This window comes from Peromyscus californicus, unplaced genomic scaffold (assembly GCF_007827085.1).
Source record: "Peromyscus californicus insignis strain IS unplaced genomic scaffold, ASM782708v3 Scaffold_15__1_contigs__length_86483966, whole genome shotgun sequence".
In the NCBI taxonomy this organism is placed as follows: Eukaryota; Metazoa; Chordata; class Mammalia; order Rodentia; family Cricetidae; genus Peromyscus; species Peromyscus californicus.
Genome location: NW_026294447.1, coordinates 49,055,228 through 49,075,648, shown reverse-complemented (window position 1 = coordinate 49,075,648; position 20,421 = coordinate 49,055,228). Strand labels below are relative to the sequence as shown.

At 46.1% G+C, this 20,421-nt stretch overlaps 1 long non-coding RNA gene across 1 annotated transcript; it reads right to left on the bottom strand.

Annotated features, from left to right (window-relative positions):
- Window positions 1-283: 283 nt before the first annotated feature.
- Window positions 284-19,680, bottom strand: LOC128110841 (uncharacterized). Its single transcript, XR_008218349.1, has 5 exons — window positions 18,754-19,680; window positions 18,434-18,643; window positions 9,745-9,883; window positions 6,532-6,727; window positions 284-1,551 (listed from the first exon to the last, which is right to left on the bottom strand). It is a non-coding gene; the product is annotated as an uncharacterized LOC128110841 (long non-coding RNA).
- Window positions 19,681-20,421: the final 741 nt, after the last annotated feature.

Genomic DNA, 20,421 nt, shown 5'->3' with positions numbered 1-20,421 from the left:
TCTCCTCTCTAGCCAGGCAACACCTCTCCTCCTAAGCCTCACCCTCCAGGAATGAGACAGGATGTGACTACCTTCACAGCGCTCCCTTAGATGGCATGAGGGAATCATTTCAGGCGGCCGTTGAAAATTACTGGACAGCGTTTCCAAGACCTTAAGCATCCGAAGCAGAGAGGCTGAGCAGACAAAGAGTAACGTGAGTGAGCAGTTCTCCAGGAAGGAGCAGGGTGTCTACTCTGGGACTTCCAGCTGTCACAAAATGCCACAATTTTATGCAATTTTTTAAAAAATTACCATATTTTAATTATATATAGCAATGGGGTTTCATGATGACATTTTCATATCTATATGTATATATATACATGCATTTTGATCGTAATATATAATGTATCTTGATCATATACACCCTTCCCACTCCTGTCGATCCCCTTCCTCTCCCGAACGACTCCCCCTCTATTTTCATATCTTTTGCTGTATTTTACCCAGTGAGTTTAATTGGAGTTGCTTAGCTGAGCCTCAGAAAGAGACATTTGCAGGAGCATTGGCAACATACCAGTGGCTACGCCACTGAAGAAAACATCTCCCTTCCCCAGCAACCATTAACTGTCAATAGCTCTTCAGAGAGGGGTGGGGGCCTTAGGAGCTCACCTCCATCCATAACAGATTGATCGACTCAATCATGTGAAGGGCTCATGCAGCCAATCACAGTTGTGTGATGTTTGTGTCAGCTTGTGAGCAAGAACCTATGAAGAGAAAACTCAACTTTTTCTTCAGGAAGAAATTCACAAAAACGTTGTTTGCAGCATTTTAGTCTAAAAACGTTGTTCTGAAAGGTGAGGCTGCCTGCTTACATTTCAGGCTGTCTTTAACATTGTGGCCTCACTTGTGTATGGACATACGTGCACAATGAGGTTTCTGTCTATGGCAGAACACACGTTCAATGGTGGTCCCATGAGATTATAAGGAAGCTCAAGAATTTCTAGGCCTAGCAGCCTCAGTGAAGTAATGTTTCAGCACAAGACACTACTTGTGTCCTTAGAGATTCTGGTAGTGAGAAACCTGCCACCACACCAGCCATATAAAAGTATAGAACATCCAATTATAGACAGGAAAAATTATACGATAGTGATAACAAACAACCGTGTTACTGTTTTATGTATTTACTCTACTTTCTAAAATGTACTACTACTGATTTTTTTAAAGGAAAACAGGCTGGGAGGTGGTGGCACATACCTTTAACCCCAGCACTTGGGAGGCAGAGACAGGCAAATTTCTGTGAGTTTGAGGCCAGCCTGGTCTATAGAGTGAGTTATGGGACAGCCAAAGCTACACAGAGAAACCCTGTCTCAAAAGGCCAAAGAAAAAAAAAGAAAAGAAAGAAAAAGAAAAAAGGGAAACAAAACAACAAATCAAGTTTGGGCCTGGTAAGACGCTTCAGTGGGTAAAGCTTCTTGCCTCTAGACCTGATGACCTGAGTTCCGCCACATGGTGAGAGAGCCGACTCCTGAAGTTGTCCTCTGACCTCCATACGTGCACCATGTCATGTGATGCCCCCTAAAACCAGTAAATGAGTTAATAAATAATGACGGCTTTAAAAAGAAACAAGTGTGCAATAAAGCAGAATGCCACACTGTGCCGACAGCAGCCTCGCCCCTTTCGTGTTTACTGTGTCTCTGGATTGCATCATCCTCTCTTGGGCTTGGTTTAATTTCACGTTGTTTTGTTCATCATGGCCTAGGAGCAATAGGTTATTACACACATACACACATACACACAGCCTGAGAAGCAGGGAGGGAGAGATGCTATTGTGATCACCATATACACACACATATATCCTAGATATATGACAGCTTATGACATATAGATTTGTAAGTATACCTTGTCATTTATACAATGACGAAAATTATAGAACATAAAATTTCTCAGAGTGTGTCTTGTCACAAAGGCCCATGTGGCCATTAAGTAAAGAAATAGAAAATCGCTAGCTTATTGTTATCATCTGGTTCTACAAGGTTCCTCAAAGGTCTGTGTGTAAATCCTTAGTTGCCAAACTTTGTCCCTATCGGGAGTTGGAACTTTTAGGAGATGCGGCCTGGTCAAAGGATGTTAGGTCACTTGGGATATACCCTGGAAGCAGTTCCTGGGACCTCAGCCCCTTCCTGTCTCTTTTGCTGCTTTCTTGGGGTTCTGCCTTAGTGCAGTCCCCAAAGCAACCAGCTATGAATGGAGACCTCTGGAACTATGAACCAGGATAAGGCCTTTCTCTTCTTCTTTTTTTTTTTTTTAATTTATTTATTTATTATGTATACAGAAAAGGGCACCAGATCTCTTTACAGATGGTTGTGAGCCACCATGTGGTTGCTGGGAATTGAACTCAGGACCTCTGGAAGTGCAGTCAGTACTCTTAACCTCTGAGCCATCTCTCCAGCCCAAGGCCTTTCTCTTCTTAAGTTGAATGTCTTGGGTATTTTGTCACAGGAAGGGATGGTTAAATAAAAGGACACATGTTGTTTGGGGCTAGACATCATCTCCTTACAGCTTTTCTCCTGGAATAGCACCCTCCTTTGTTTTGAGGGACTCACTCCTCCACCATGGGTATAGTCATGAGGGAGAGGGATGGCAGGTGCAGGGCTCCTGGGTGAAGCTCTTGGCCTGGAGCCTGTGAGCTTGGCTCAGCCACATGGAGCATCTCTTGTGTTCTCAGTCTACAAGGGTGACCGCGGAGGTCATTACTGGGCAGTACTACTCTGCAGTAACTAGTTACATGCCTTCTGATGAGTCACTCAAGCTCTCTGGGGCTCCATTTTTTTTTTTCTTCTGGGAAGACAGCCAAGTGTTAAAACCACGGCTTTGAGTAAACGATGCTGGATACAAGCAACACATACTTTAGGGATCCACAGACAGATCCTTCAGAAAGAGGCAAAGTCTTTATGCCTGAGGGTTAATATACACTGGCATAATTTGTTTTTCAAAAGGAAATGAGACCCAGAACAGCAAGTACACACCAGGAGTCCTCAGCTACTCAAGAGGTGGGCCAGAAGTATCACTTGAGCCCAAGAATTTGACGCCAGGCCATGTAACAACACAGTGAGACTCCCCCATCCTGAAAAATTAAATAAAAACCAGGGATAAAATCTCATAAAATCCTGGAGTAGTCAATAGGGAGTATGGGTGGGGAGGGCTGAGGAGCTGATACCCATCTATCATTCCACATTGACCTAGGTTGTGGGTCACATGGGCGTCTATGATCGCCACACTTGTAATTATCAATAACTCTGTGTGTGAGTGTGCACGTGCATGTGTGTAGAGGCCAGAGATCATTCTTCAGTTGTTTCTCATTTGGTTTTTGTTTTCTTATAAAGCAGAGTTGGGGTTTGATAAATATATATTGAAAAAAAATTTAGTTAATTTATGTGTGTGTGTGTGTGTGTGTGTGTGTGTGTGTGTGTGTGTGTGTGTGAGACTGAGAGCTTGTATGTGTACCACATATATGCATGAGCCCATGAACATCAGAAGAAGGTGTCGAATCCTCTAGAGCTGGAGTTATAGGCAGCTGCCAACCACCATATGGGTGCTGAGAACCGAACCCGGGGCCTCTCTGAGAGAGCGGTAAGTGCTCTTAACCGCTGAGCCATCTCTTTAGACCCTAATATAGACTGCTGCACAAGAGTTAAGGGAAAGAGAAGCACTCAAAAAGAAAGTAAGACGCACCCCAGAACACAGTGTGGGCTTCTCTGAGAAGAGTCTCAGAAAGGAAGTCACACCCATGTGTGGATATAGGCCACTCAAGGGAGAGTCACCCCACCTTGGTGTTTGGAGACAAGGTCTCTTGCTAACCTTGGGCTTGCCAAGTATCCTAGTCTGGCCAGCCAGTGAGCTCTGGAAACCCTGCCGTCTCCACCTCCCCAGTGCTGGCATTACAAGCACACCCCACCACACTAGGAGTTTTTACAGGTGTCGTGGGGATCAAATTCAAGTCACATGCTCGCATGCCAAACACTTTACCGACCTGTCCCCTCCGCCTGTTACTCATAACCCTTTATATTGTTAATGTCTTTTCCATGGGTCTGCTCTAAGAAAAATGAATGAAAATAAACAGCAGGTTTAAAGAGTCTTGTAAACTGTAAACTGCTGCCCGTTTTTAAAATAAACAAATAAATAATGATAATGAAAGGCTTCGGCTCAGTCCTAAGAGACTGATACGTGGTCCCTTTGGTGGGGCTCATTATAATGCAAGGGTCTCAAGGCCATGATCGGGCCTCTGGGTGAGCTGGAGATCTGTAGACACTGTACAGTATACAGCAGCGTCTAAAGATGATGGGGCCTTAAAGCAAAGAGAGGCTTCCTTTTAAATCTAAGAGGAGCCTCTTCAGAGAGCAGCCTTGATCTCTAGGCCAGCTTCAAGCAGCCTCCCTGAGCAGTCCCCAATCCCCAGCACAACAGAAACATCTGACTTGTATAACCCTTGAAGAAATGAACGGATTTCCACGCCCCGTGACAAGGAGCATGCATGGAGGAGCCAGGTTCCAAAAATTGAGGGTGATATTTCTTAACTCTGTGCCCCAGAGAGAGCTACAGGGAGACGTGGCCTTGGTTTAGGCTATGGGAACAGGCATATGTTCTAACAGCCGCCTATTAGGGCTCATGAACAACCTCTCCCCGCCCGTCTTTTTCCTTTAGGTTCATAATCCAGATTGTACAAGATAGAAAAAACCAATCTTGTCCAGCCCCCCTTGTCCCATCTTATGAAGGAGCGAACTGCGACCCAAGAAGGCAGTGTCTGTTCTTCCTCCTCTCCTCTACCCGCCCCCTCCAAAGGTTAGCGCCCTAGAGTATGGGTTCTCCTGGGATCTGAGGCTCTCTTGCCTTCAGCTTCTGGAGTGTGTGGGGAATCAAGAGCCCACAGACCATTTCATCTGCTTCTCGACTCCATCTCTGGCTGGAAAACAAAAAAAAAAAAATACTGGAAGTTTCCTCCTGCCTACAGCTCCCTTCAGATGTGCTCAGCCTCAAAGTAGTACAGGCTTTCTGACGTTCTTAAAGAACGCGTGCACACCTTCCCCAGTTCACACCCCGGCTTCTGAGCATCCTCCGGCCAGCCTCTCTCCAAAAGCGTAAGAACTGGGTGGGGAGGAACACAGGCCTCCTGCAGGAGGGGCAAAGATTCTGGCTCAGACAGTGCCACTCAGCAAGCGGCTCTCTGCTCCTCACCTCGGCAAACGCGGCCTTATTTCCCTCCGCATAAACTGCCTCCGCTTGGAGCCAACAGGAACTTTGCAAGCAGTCCTGTTCCCGAGGCTGGTAATTTGCCAGACATTAGCAGTGACTAAGCTACACCAGCCTCTCTTTGTTCCAGGAGAGGGGACCAGCTTGTCTTGTGGTAAATCAGAGGCCCGGAGGCAGCCAGGGTGAGAGGCTGATCTCTGAGGTGTGCCTGTATCCTCCTCCTGCCTCACTCAGGCTGATGAGAACACTGGCTCGCCATGATGCTGGGGCTTCTCTGTCCTTCTTCCACTCCCCCTTCCCTTGTGTTCCAAACAAGAAAGAATCACAGTGGGAAGACCGAAGTCTGTGTTGCCTGCCTTTTTAGAAGCATCAAGCTTTTCTAAAGACCACGGAGACCCTCCGCCTCTAAGAACCGAAGGGAAAGGCCACTGGAGTTTGTGGACCTGTAATTTGCCCCAGCCCAGGCATGAGGCCACAACATGGCAGATCCAACCTTGTGAAGGACCAGGCCTGGGCCCTGGTTTCAGTTTAAAGACTGATTAACTTTGTTTCCCTTTTCCAGGCTCATTATTTGTCCTGGCAGGCAGATAGGCAGATCCACTCTATGCTGTGATCAGAAGAAACAGGACCAGAGGCAAAATGTCAGGCATGCAAGAGGCAAATGTAGGAGCCCTGTCCAAAAGTTACTACGATTTTCAAGATGGTAACAGGGCATTATGCTAAGTATAGGTCCTTCTGAGCTAGTGGTCCAAGTTTGGATACCTGTGAAATCTGTTCTGGGAGAAGGTATTCATTCATTCATTCATTCATTCATTCATTCAGCAAACAATGAGGGACTTCTTTGTGACAGGTTCAAGTCACACAGCCACCAAATACATGCCAAGTGTGTCACAGGCCTATTAAACAGTGGGTGCTTGAATAAGTGGTGCCGACTGTGTGTGTGTGTGTGTGTGTGTGTGTGTGTGTGTTCATGTACAGGCATACATGCTGGTGCACTTGCACATGGGAGCTAGAGAAGGCACGGCCCTCCTCTGCTCCACCGTTCCATCCTTCTAAACCAGGATGCCGCAGAGTCGTGTAGACTGTACACCACACAGTGAGAATGATGTTCCCTGAGTCCCCGCCAAGCTGCCAAGAGCTGAGAGGCTGGAAAGCCAGCTCAGCACATCTCATGCTCAGTTCTTGAGAACTTGTGCCCTTAAACCTCTGGTGGGTTCCCGGAATGGATAGAGATGGGCTTGTGACTAGTACTCCTGCCTCAACCTCCAAATCCACCAAGTCCAGCTTAAGTCAACCCTGAAAACTGACCTGAAGGCAAGTCTTCACGTGGAGAGGTGCCTGGTCCCTGAGCTGTAGCTGTTGGGATTTCCCCAGTCAACTCTGGGGATCTCACTGATGTCCTGTATGCGACACCATGCAGTGCTGTCGGGGGAAGTTCCTCTCCAGTTCCTTTGACCTGCCCAAGGTCAGACCCCAACCTTGATTGGAGACTTCACTGGAAATTCTGGGGTGACAAAAAGTGTCCAGTCACAGATTGCTAGCCTCAGCTGTCTCCAGTGTACGGAGACATGGGAGGAATTCATTCTCAGCTCTCCCCTCCCCTGCCTCAGGAACCCCCACCATGCAGGAGAGGAGCCTCCAGTGAGTGGAAAGAGCCATCAGCTTCTTTCCAAAGAAAAGGGGGTCACTCTGTGGGGGGGCAGTCCAAATTCTGAGCCTCCTGTCCCTCCCAGTCTCTTGTCACCAACATCCATTGATTCTCCTGAAGTTTCCATCTTTCTGTTTGTTCTTTGAGACAGGGTTTCTCGGTGTAGCTCTGGCTGTCCTGGAACTCGCTCTGTAGACCAGGCTGTTCTGGAACTCACAGAGATCTGCCTGCCTCTGCCTCCCAAGTGCTGGGATTAAAGGGGTGAGACACTGCCCAGCTAAAGTTTCCATCTTAAGCAATCTCAGAGAAGAAACATCTGGGTTTGGGGTCCTAAGATTCCAGTCCTAGGCTAGGGAAATGGCTTGGTGGAGAGTTATTGCCTGAATTTGACCCTCATGTTAGAAATCTGAGTGTGGTGGCATGCACTTACAATCCCAGTGCTGGGTGGGTGGAGACCAGCAGATCCCTGGGGCTCTCCGGCTATCCCTGCTAGCCCAGCTAGCCTATGTGTCCAGCTCCAGGCTGATGAGAAACTCAGTTTCAAAGAACAAGATGGAAGGACTGGGAAGATGGCTCAGTGGTTAAGAGCATATACTGTTCTCGCAAAGGACCTGAGTTTGATTCCCAGCACCCACGGCTCACAACCACATAAAACTCCCTCTCCAGGGAATCCAATGCCTCTGGCCTCCCAGGGGCATCTGCATTCAGTGTGCCACACCCACACACAGACATACACATAACTAAAGATAAAAATCTTAAAAATAAATAAACAAGGTAGATAATGTCTAAGGAACAATATGTGAGGTTGTCCTCTGACCTCACATTCAAGGTGCACACTACACACACATGTGCAACCCTACAAGCATGAGCAGGCACACTCAAGCACACATGCACACATTGCTTCTTGCCTGAGCAGTTACACACCTGTGTGGCCTCTGGTTTGTCACTTGACTTGACCTCTGACCCTCAGTTCCCATCTGTAACATGGAGACAGTGTCTATAACATGGAGACAGTGACTGGCGGGGGTGGGGGGTGGGGGGGGGGAGTTGGGGGAAGTGGGGAAGTGGGGTGGCGCGTGTAGGGTGGGGGAAGAATGTGTATATCTCTGTGTTGGTCGTGGAGACACCCTACTGTAGCCTGTGGGGGACATTCTGTATAATTGGCTGCTGTCCACAGCAGGGATGGAGGCATGAAGGCCTCTGGTTGGCTGTTTCCCACAGAGAAGCCAGCCATTGATGGCTGCCACCTCCTCCTCCTCCGAGGGAGAGAGGAGAGGGGATAAATGAGATGAAGGCTTGCCCTGTAACTTGCACAAGTCCACCCCTCCCCACACGAGTTTTGACTGATTGTTTGAGGTGATGAAATTAGGAAGGTGCAGAACAGCTGTGAATGCAGAACAGCCAGGCTCTGTTCCTGCTGATTAAAGCGGGGAGGGGCGAGGAGGAGGAGGAAGAGACAGGGTCACAGACAGACCGAGTCTATAGTGAAAGACCTGGTGGCCCCAAAGAGCCTGGAGTAGTTATAAAAACGGAGACGACACTGAGACAGAAGGGCCGCAGAGGCTGTGTCTAGAATATGAATAGGAAAAGAACACAAAACTCAGAACTCCCGCTCATAGGTCCCACCACCTTCCTCTCCAGAGCCACAAAATCACCTTGAGGAGGGTGACAGGGAATTTGCATGGTGGGAAGGTGCAAATTAATATTAATTCCGTGTAAAAGAGGATCCGGGCTACCCCATAGGTAGGAGCTGTCCCAGCTGCTGCCTTTCCTAATGCTTTTGTTTTTTTCTTTTTGTACATTTGTTTATTTATTCGGTGTGGAAGGGGGTCTTGCCATGTCAGGGTACACTTGTGGGAGTCAGGGGACAGCTTGCTGGAGTTGAGGCTTTCCTACCACCCTGTAGGCCCCAAGGAGGTTCCGGAACGCAGGTTGTCAGGTGTGGCTGAAAGTGTGTTTACCTAATGTGTCGGCTCGCCAGCTCTCCCTGACCTTTGCAGAGCAGGGTTAAGTCCCAGGGAATAGCACGTGGGCAACCTCAGCCAGGCCAGGAAGTCCAACCCTCCTGGACTCGTAAAAGAATGATGGAAAGCAACAAGTCCAGTAAAGTGAGGCTTACTTCTCCAGTCTGCCCCGCCCCCACCCCCACCCCCAGCCTGCTTTAGGCTTTTGTGAGTTCTCCTTCCTTCCAGCAGCCAGTGGAGTGGGAGATGCATAGAGCTAGCTACCACCCATCCAAGGAGGACTCCGATCCCTCCTGTTCGTGCTGCCTGGTGGCTTCCCAGAGATAGACCCAACACCACATGCCTTTGGTGGCTTCCCAGAGATAGACCCAACACCACATGCCTTTGGTGGCTTCCCAGGGGTAGACCCAACACCACATGACTTTGGTAGCTTCCCAGGGGTAGACCCAACACCACATGCCTTTGGTGGTTTTACCAGAGATAGACCCAATACCGCATACCTTTGGTGGCTTCCCAGAGATAGACCCAACACCACACACCTTTGGTGGCTTTCCAGGGGTAGACCCAACACCACACACCTTTGGTGGCTTCCCAGGGGTAGACCCAACACCACTTACCTTGCTGGAGCAAGAGGTAGGCTCAGAACTATAGAAACCCAGTTTTAAGCTTGTACAACTCAAGAGACTTTTCCCAAGGCCCTGTGGGGTTCCCGACATGTTCACCTCCACACAGTGAGTGTCAGTATGAGGTCAGAACCTCAGTGTCCCCTGACTTGTCAACAGTCTCAACTCAAAGGCTCTGCCTGCAGATGGGAGCAAGGCAGGTTCTCCTCCCAAACCCGCCAGCCCGCCTTCCCCTGCTCCCCACAGAACCAGCACTGACTCTGACAGTAGTCATCAGCCCACTCACCAAACAGGCATGAACCCAGCCTGTACCACTCATGTCCTTCACCAGGCCACGTGCTTCTTGAGGGCAGGGACTGGGTCTCCACAGCCAAATGATCTGGAACAGGTTAGTCACACCCCCAAATCCCTGTTTTCCTCAGTTTCTTCATGGGAATGTTGGGAGAATAAATGGAAGATATGAAGAGTTAAGCATGATTTCTGGAACCGAAAAGGTGCTTAATAAATGTTATTATTGCAATGCTACTGATTTCTGTTATTGTTCATATCTTTAACATCAAACACTGTGCCAGACCCAAAAGAAACAGGAAATCTAAAGAAATAAAATTGGAGGAATAGTGCCATCATCAGTCACCCTGCCTACAGAACTCCAGCTAAGTATTTGCATCAGTCAGTTAATGTCTCAATGTGCTGTGTAACAAGCTGTCCCCAAAAAACAAAGAATTCACAAAGCCAACATCCATTCTTACTCAAAGGACTACAGGTCAGCAGAAGTGAGCCTCTTTCCCAAAGGTGTCCACTATGGGGTCTGGGATAAAGGACCTTCAGAGAAAGTGGCTGATCTGGAGATTGCATTAGGATGAAGGCAAACAGTATCTCATCACTTTTATGCTGTTGCTATTGGTCAAAACAGGTCACGTGGTCAAGAAGACAGGAAATCCCTGTACCTATAACGCTACAGCAAGAGCATGAGTATGAATGAACTGCAGGGCCAATCTACCTCATCTACCAAAACTCAGTCAATGGTGGCTGGGCATAGGTCATTCCACCTTGGCCTTCCTCCAGTCTATACCCTCAAGTCCCCAAAAAGAAGTGTTTCCAGTAAGATCTTGAAGAAGGCGTGGATCTTTCGCATAAAATGAAATATAAGTTTGAAGCATTTTGCAAGTGTAAAAAAAAAAGCATAGACAGACAAATATTTCCTCCGACTTTGCTCGCTGCAGCCAGGGATATTTGCAAATCTGTCCTAACAGAGCGTTTAGTTTCAAGAAGCAGAAAATTGAGCTGACAACATGTTTACGAGCAAATTCTAGGATCTGGAGGTAAAAAGAAAGAAACCAAGCCCACAGACTGTTTTCCCGGCGTCGATGGAGTCTCTGCTTCATCCTAACAACGCCCATTTCTATCAGCAAACCCCTTCTCCCATTTTACTACTCAGTGTGGATGGGGCAATCACAACAGAGACATGGAAGCTCTTGAGGCTCCAGATGCTGTGACTTGTCTCTGTGGGGCATCATCCCTCTTTCAGCTTGGGCCTCTGGGGACCCTGCATGGTGCAGGAAGGAAGGGCAGAGGAAACAGAGCTGTGGGCCGGGGGCGTGGAGGGAAGTCTGTATTCGCTCCCTTTTCTCAGCGAAGACTGTTTACCTCCCAGCCTGTGTTTTTCACGGAAATGGAGACCAGCAGAGGAAAAACGCCCTTGTGAAACATTTCCATGAATTTATGTTGTTCATCTGGAGCGTCACAGGACTTCAAAGAGGCCTCTGGGGTTTTACACGGCCAGGGACACAGGCTGGCCTGCTGGGGGCTGTTTAAGGTCCCCAGCTACCTGGTACTCTCCATGAGGTACCCCCAGCCTGCTGGGTACCTCATGGAGTACTGGGTACCTCATGGAGAACGGCATCCAAGTGAGGTAACTGGTGCCACCCTGGGCTTGCAGGGCCCAAGGCAGGTGCACATGCCCATGCCACACACATTCAGACCCATCTCTCATCTGAGAAAGAAATACAGGAACACACGGGGGCGGGGGTACAGGGTCATGAGACCCTGGACAAGTCACTGAAAATCTCCAAGGTTCAAGTTCCTGTTCGTACAGTGATAATACCTTGGGCCTTTCCGGATTATTATGGAAACTCAGTGAGGAAATGAGGCTCGTTTTATTTTCTTCATAAATGGTGCAGGACCAGGACCTGGGCATGGGCATCCTTTGGCGTGACTTCCTGGCTGAAATGTTCCATGGAATAAGAATAGTGCCAGGCCAGGTATGGTGATATCCATTTTTAATACTAGCATTTAGGAGGCAGAGCTGAGTAGATCTCTGTGAGTTTAAGGCCAGCTGGCTTACTTGGTGAGTTCCAGGCCATTCAGAGCTACATAGGGAGACCCTATCTCAAAAGAACAGAAAGCTGCTGAATGAAGCCGGAGGCTGATCAGTGAGGTTCATGAACCACTGAGGTGAGGGACAGGAAGAGACCTGGATAGTCAGGGCAAATACATGGGAGAAGATGCCTGAGGAAGAGAGAGGAACTCGGAAGGTAAGTAGGTGCTGAACTAGATAATAGCACAGATATATGCATGCAGTACAGACAATCTCCAGTGCCTGCAGACGTCTGGTTCCAAGACCCCCTCAGCTATCCAAATCTCCAATGTTCAACTCTCCTATGAAAAATGGTTAGTCCTTGTATATAACATGCACGTACTTTGGACCATCTCTAGATGCCTTAATACAATATAAATGTTATATAAATGGTTGTTAGACAGGATTGCTTGGGGAGTAACAACAAGAAAAAAATACGTGCTTGGTTCATGTACAGCTTGTCCTTGTGCCGTCCAGTCCCCCGTCCATCCATCCGTCCATCTGTCCACCCCCTCCAGTTCACAGTTGGGTCATGCTGTTCATGTAGAAACCTCAGACCACAGCATCAGAGGCCAATCCTTGCAGAACTCCAACAAACATCTTACTACTAGTCCCTTGCTCTGATTAGGTCTCCTACCTAAACAATAAAATGGGTCCAGTCCCATCACCTGCAGCAGCCTCAGAGCTGGAGACACAGGACAGGGTGAGCTGAGCTCAAGAGATGAGCATGGGTTCCCAGCCTTCCCTCACCCCCACCCCCACATCTTCTTTCTTTTTAATTTAGCAAAAAGCTTTCACCTCTTTTTTTTTTTTTTATCTGCAGAAGCATAGAGGATTTAGGTATTTTGCATTCCAAATGTTAATTCATGCTTTAGTTTAAACCCATAAAATGAATTCATACTGCTTGGTGTTCTACAGAAACCCCCAAATCCTGAATCCTATCTGCAGCCAGGCCTAGGCTTCATCAAAATAATGCAGCACAATAGGATTTGTATGAGAGTATGGAGTGGATGGGGGTGGGGGAGAAGCAGGACGGTTTTTGAGATATTAAACTCTTAGTCTTTTCAATCTTGGATGGTTTCCATGGAAACTGGTAAGTTTTCTTCTTTGTTCTCTCCAATTTTCTGGAGACACCAGGGCAGCCCTCATAGCTTATTGGGTAGGAAGGTAGGTTTGGATCAGAGTTCCAAGGTCCAGGCTTGGAAAAGGAACCTCATCTGAAGCTGCCTCCTGGGACCCCATCCCCAAGGGGACAAAGGCTAGGGACTGAACGCACCCCTCACTGGTCTCAGCCCCCTTCCTTCTCACATCTGTCTGTGGACCCTTCTGTGGAGCTGCAAGATGTGTGCTTGCTGGAAGTTGAGGTAAACTGGCAAGGTGCTGCAGGAGGCATCTAGGCAGGAGTAGGCGGAAGCAGGCTGCTCCCGCCCACAGTCCACCGGATTTCTGGGATGCCCGTCTTGGATGCTCAGAGGCCCCACTGCTTGGACTTTCAGAGGGTCTTGTTGGACAGCTCCTCCTGGGAACTCCCTGCCTTCTGGGATCTCTCTAGGTTTATCTACTAAGACTCTTTCACCACAATAGAATCATGCTGTGTTCAATTATTTTGTGTCTGGCTTTCTTCACTTAGCATGATGTTTTCAAGGCTGTGTGCATTGCTGAGTAACATTGTTCCCCTTCAGGGCTAATGATAATCTGTTGTAGGGATGAACTTGTTTTGTTCATCCTTTCAGCATCTGGTAGACATTTGGGTTGCTTCCACTTTGTGGTATCCCTTACTCTGTGGTCAGTGAAGCATGAGCCTTAGTAGGACTCCGTGGGTATGATGCGACACATGCCAAGGGAGAAAATGCACCATCTGGTACACTAAGGCCCCCAGACCCATTTCCTTGTTTGGGGGGAGAGGTGGCAATTCCAGAGCCCAGACACTGAAGTTCTCACTCTGACGCTTGAGTCCTTTGTCCCTACTGGGAGCCTCTCAACACATCCATCATGTAGGGATCACAGGATTCTCTCAGTGATCTCGGGTGTGTTTCTCTTACCTGTAATGCTCAGCATCGAGACACCTTTTCTGGATGAAGGGAGTCATGCCCCAGAAGCACAGATTGTGAAAACCCACTGTACTAAAATGTTCTTAACAGGTAAATCCACATCAGAGGGCAAGATCATGGTGTCCACGGAAGGAGCAGACAGTGAGTGACTACTCATGAGCACCGGGTTTTCTTCTGAGTGATGAAAATGTTTGGAACTTGATAGAGGTGGTGGCTGTCTAGCATGTGATACTAAACGCCACTGAGTCACACATTCCATCTCTCTCTCTCTCTCTCTCTCTCTCTCTCTCTCTCTCTCTCTCTCTCTCTCTCCTTTCTTCCTATCTTTCTTTCTTTCCCTAAGACAGGGTTTCACTGTGTAGCCCTGGCTGTCATATAACTCCTCAAACTCACAAAGATCCACCTGCCTCTGCCTCCGAGTGCTGGAATTAAAGGTGTGTGCCAGCATTACCCAGCAAGTCACACATTCTTTAAAATTTTATTTTTATTTTCTGTGTATGAGTGTCTGCATGTACATATACATACCAAATGTGTGCCTATTGCCCGTAGAGGCCATAAGAGGGCATCAGATTCCCTGGAACTGGAGTTACAAATGATAGTGAGCGGCCAAGTGGGTGCTGGAAACTGAACCCAGGTCCTCTGCAAGAGCAGTAAGTGCTCTCAACCACTGAGTCATCTCTCCAGCCTCTTAAGTGCACTTTCCACTAAGCTCGGAGCCCTGTATAAATGCAGGCAAAACAATGGAAGAATATTTTTGGTTCTGGTAGTTTCATCTATCACTTCAAAACAGAATACCCTGTATGTTTAGTAGCTTAGATCAACCATGATTTATTTATCTCGTTACTTTGTGGGTGAAGAATTCATGCCTGGTTTAACTGGACTTCTGAGTTGTCTAGAACCCAGCTACTTAAACTGTGGATTGTGTAACAGAATGTGGGGGGGAAATGGCAACAAAAAAGGGTTTCTAAACACACAAGCACCAAAAATTAATTCAAAGTCAAAAGTCTGATGAGGGATATTGAGGTGGCTCAGGGGGTAAAAATAAATATTTTGTTATAGGTATAACAAATCTGAGGTGTTTCTGGCAGAGCTCACCCTGGTTGCATCACATGACTCCATTGCAGCCTTGGCTCTGAATACTCCGCATGTGCAGTTTGCACTGTGCATGCCATTATGCCATGCAACACCAAACCAACACTTCCCAAAACGCCTCAGGTTATATGTCTGATTATTGCATGTTATGGATTGCAGTTTTTTTTTTAACCATACATACAAAATTTTCTGCTCTGTTTATAGAAATATGACTTAGTTATGAAAAATAAAGACATGTACTATTTTCCTACTTGTCACATGGAATCTAAATGTTCTTTTAATAAAAAATCCAAAGTAAATGCTGAAAGATCAGAGAGACAAAGGAACAAGCCATTGCCATGTCTCACCTTGCCACTCCATGAATCCTCTGACTGAATGTCTCTGAGTCCTCAGCCGAAAGCTTTCCAGCCAAAAATCTTTAGTTCCTGTCCCCTCAGGCCTCATATACCTTTTCTCTGCCCAGCCATACCACTTCCTTCTTAGTGCTGGGATTAAAGGCGTGTGTGCTTCCCAAGCAAAGGTATGAGATCTCAAGTGCTGGGATTAAAGGTGTGTGATTCCCAAGTACTGGGATTAAAGGTGTGTGCTACTACTGCCTGGCTCTGTTTCTCTCCTAGACTGAGTCAATCTCATGTAGTTCAGGGTGGCTTTGAACTTACAGAAGTCCAGACGGGTCTCTGCCTCCCGAGTACTAGGATTAAATGTGTGCCACCACTACCCGGCCTCTATGTTTAGTCTAGTGGCTTGTTCTGTTCTCTGCTCTTCAGGCAAATTTTATTAGGATACACAATATATCACCATACCTACTGTCATTCCTCAGCACATTTCACTCTTGGATATCTTTGGTTTGGATTGTGTGAGGATGTTTGAATTCTAAATTTTTAAAAATTGCTGTTTGAGGCATTAACTTGAGTTTCATGACAAAGACTGTTAAACAACTCTTGGCTTGGGATTAGGACAGGGTTTCCAACAACTTCTGGAATGATCCTACACACCCTTCTTTTATTTTGTACTATGTATTTTTGTGAAGTAGGGTTTCTCAGCATTGACAATTCTAAAATCAAATATTGCCCAATCTTGAGAAACAGGAAGATGCTTCCAAAGATAGAAGTAGAAAAATGTAACTTCTTAAGGCTGGGCCTGGATCCATTGCTTCTTATAACAAATCTTATAACATTGCTGAGATAAAGATCTCATCTTTCAGTGGGAGACCAAAAGTTCTACTGTCATCCAACACAAGCAGATCTATGCTTAACTCCTAATTTGATTCTTTGAACAGTGTCTTAGTCAGTATTCCATTGCTATGAAGAGACACCATGACCATGGCAACTCTTACAAAAGAAAGCATTTAATTGGGCTTGTTTACAGTTTCAGAGATTTAGTCCATTATCATCATGGTGGGGAGCATGGTGGCATGCAGGCAGATATTGTGCTGGAGAAGGAGCTGAGAGTTCTACATCTGGATCCATGGGCAGCAGGAAAAGGAAAGACACTGGACCTGACTTGGGGTTTTAAATCTCAAAGACTACCCCAGTGACACACTTCCTCCAACAAGGCCACACCTACTCCAACAAGACTACATCTCCTAATCTCTCCCAAGTAGTGCCACTCCCTGATGACTAAGCATTCAAATATATGAGCCTATGTAGACCACTTATTCAAACCACCACAAACAGCTTGTTTTAACATTTCTATTTCTTCTTGGGTCAATTTTCTGGGGTTTATATACTGTCTATAGTTACTAGTATCTACATTCTTATACTGTATTAAGGGGATTGTTTATTACATTTATTATTTGTGTACACTCGTGTGTGTGTGTGTGTGTGTGTGTGTGTGTGTGTGTGTGTGTGTGTGTGTGTGAGTGAAGTCAGAGAACAACTTGCAAGAGTCAGTTCTCTCCTTCTACCATGTGGGTCCTGGGGATCAAACTCAGGTCATGAGGCTTGTAGGCAAGTGCCTTTACCTGCTGCATAGACATTGGGATGGTTCAGTATATGTTTTTAAATTCCTGTTTAACTTGTGATTATGTCCTTCTTTTGATTTTTAACATTTTTACTAGCATAGACTAAAGTTTGTCTAATAACCTTTATTAAATGAAATGTTAAAAATCAACTAGTATTGTAAGGTGATAATGATTAAACAATACAGGAATGGTGCAAAAAATTACAATGCTTAAGAGGAAACACCAGCAGCAACGTAAGCAACTTCAGGGTAGCACCAGCTCCCTGTAATATTTCTTCTACCTCTTGGACTGTTTTTAGTGCTGGAATTGAACCTGGGGCCTTGTACATACAAAGCTCCACCAGTAAGCTACATTCCCTAGCCCTAGTTCCTTGACTTAAAAATAACTAACTAACTGTGAGATAGGCATGGTGGTGCAGGCTTTTAATTCCAGCAGTTCTCTTGAATTTGAGGCCAGCCTGGTCTACATAGTGAGTTCTAGGACAGCCAGAACTACAAAATGAGACCCTGTTTAAAAAAAGAAAATTGTTGGTGAAGTACATAGTTTACTGTTTGGAGTGTCTAGCTCAGGGGTGTATACTCTCATTGCTGGCATCACCATCATCTTGCAAAGCTGAAGCTGTATAGTCATTCAACAGTAACCTCCCATTACCCTGCCCTTGGTGTGTGCAGAAACTGCACTGTCTCCTTTCTGTGTCTATGAATTTGACTACTCATGAACTTCATACTAGTAGAATTATACAGTATTTGCCTTTCTGTGATTGGCATATTTCACTTACCATAATGTTTTCAAGACTCATCAATGTCAGATCATGTGCCAGAATGTCTTTTCTTTTAAAGGTTAAATAATAGTCTAGTGTGTATACACACACATACACACCCACACCCACATCCAACACACATACACCACTTGTTTTTTCTTACACCCATTAATGGACACTTGGGTCCATAAAAATAAGGGTTTTGAATACTTTGAATTAAATTCCTATGAACATGGGTATGCAAGTATCTACAGGAGTCACTACTTTCAATTCTTTGGGGCATTTACTCAGGAGAGAAATTGTTAGATAACAGCCATATTCTTTGCCAAAATATCACAGAAATGAACTCTATCCCAGTTGTTAATATTGTTCTGAAATCTCTGGAGCTGGGCCTCCATAGTCCACATTGCTCTTAGCACTACCATTTTCCAAGCTCTTACTATGGTAACCTCTTAGGCTCCAGTTATAGCTTTCAACTACTTTCTTAGTTCAAAGTCCCAAAGTCTTCCTCATTTCTCCCAAAAACAGCACGGTCAGGCCTGTCACAGCAATATGCCCCTCCCTAGTACCAACTTCTTAGTTTGCTTTTCTCTTGTTATGACAAAACACCATGACCAAGGCAACTTACAAAGGAAAGCACTTAATTGGTGCTGTCAGTTCCACAGGGTAGTGGAGTCCATGAACATCATGGCAGGGAGCATGGCAGCAGGCAGGCAGGCAGGTATGGCTATGGAGCAATAGCCAGGAACTTACCTCTGATCCACAGCACGAGGCAGAGAACTAACTGGGAATGGCATGGGCTATTGTACCCTTTAAATCAGTCTCCAACGATGCCCCTCCTCCAACAAGGCCACACTTCCTAATCCTTCCCAAATAGTTCCATCAGACATATGAGCCTACTGGGGCCATTCTCACTCAAACTACCACACTATTTCTCTTCTCTTTAATCAACTGGATCTTCCACTAGAAAAGAAACAGACGAGGAAGTACATGATGAATTCTCACATGGTTGCAGATGGTAGGCTGACTGCAAAGATCCAGAAGTGTTTGGAAAGCTGAGTTAAAGTATTTACCTTGTTTGAACAGCTGCTCCCAGACCAAGTTCCCTCCCTTCAAAGCAGAAGAGCTCACTATGACTTAGCCAACTCTTGGCTCACTGCCTATGTCTGGGTTTTCCACAGGGTGTTTGACCTTGATTGGAATCAGAAGGTCTTGACTATTGAAGAGTATCAAGTAGTTTTTTAAAGCTGAAGATTCAAGACTTTGGCAGAGAAGACAGGCAGTGAGATACGAGCAGATGGCTTCATTTCCCATGGTGCCAGAGAAGTTTGGGATTGATCCAACCACACTAGAGAATCACTTCAGGCCTGGAGCTATAAGCATCTCTCAAGAATTAGTCAATGTCTGATAGAACCACAGGAGTCCCCAAAGAGAAGGAGCAGGAAAGGGCTGGTCTCTGCCCAGGGGTGGAACTTCTGGGTGAATGCTCAGAGAGAATGGAGAGGCCTAACCACCAACCTCTTCCATGCTTAGGTGCCTCTGTCATCCTCAGATATTACCAAGCCTTCATGTGCCCCAAATGCTGCAGATACTACATATGGACGCACCAAGAAAATGCACCAGAAATTCCCAGGTGGTGGAGGCTCTGCAACCCTCTCCATAAGCTTGGCAGAGAAGGTACCAGAATATAAACTCTGGAAGCTTTCACTATTATATCTGAAGGAACCAGCACGAGTTAGATCAAACAAGCTGTCAAATGCCTCATTTCTTCTGTGGTGACGCGTTCACATTGTGTGGTTGGGAGTATTTTTATGTGCCTTCCAATGGCTAGTTATTGCACTTGAAAATTCTACCTCCTGATTTACTCTCACAGTCACCTTGTGAGGAGAATGGTTTCCCACTTCTCAGATGGATCTCACAGTCACCTTGTGAGGAGAATGGGTTCCCACTTCTCAGATGGACATACTAGAACACAGAAGTGGCACTTGCCAGAAGTCATATTCCTGGGGAAGGCAGGCCAGGATTAGATGTCCAGCGTGACCCCCATAGAGTCACAGCAGGACCAATGAGTGGGAATGAAGGGCATGCCAATTCTGACCTAGTAGCAAGTGAAAACAAATTAGAAGCCAATGGGCCTTTCTTAGGATGCCAAACTATCACAAACCAACACAGCCAGCTCCTAAAAACTAGAGAACTTAAGCAGGTGGAGAAATCTGCACTCTACAAAGTGAAAAAGAGGCTAGAATTCACACAGTGAATACAGAACCTCCTTTCTGTATCCAGTACAGACACAGTCATGGAGACAGAAAGTAGGTTAGGACTTGCTGGGTGCTGAAGCTATGGAGTGTCTGCCACAAGTAAAGCCTTTTTCAGCTGGGTGATGAAAATGTTCAGACATGAGGGGACAGGAGTTTATCTCCATAGGAGAACACTGGAAAAGGAAAATACATTAAAAAGAGGTAGTGATAAGATAGTGTTTCGACTACATCAATAACCATGTAAGCTATATGAATCCCATCTCAATACATAAATAGAAAATTATAATATATATGCAATTGTATATACTAAAGACTGTTATACTTACTTCTTTTTAAAACTGCATGAAGATTCTGTGATGGGCATGGTGTTAACTGTCAACTTGGCATGATCTAGGAGCACATGGGAAATGGGTCTCTGGGTATTCCTGTTGGGGATTGTCTTCTATTGGTTTAAATATTAAGGCAACTCCACGTAGTTAAAAG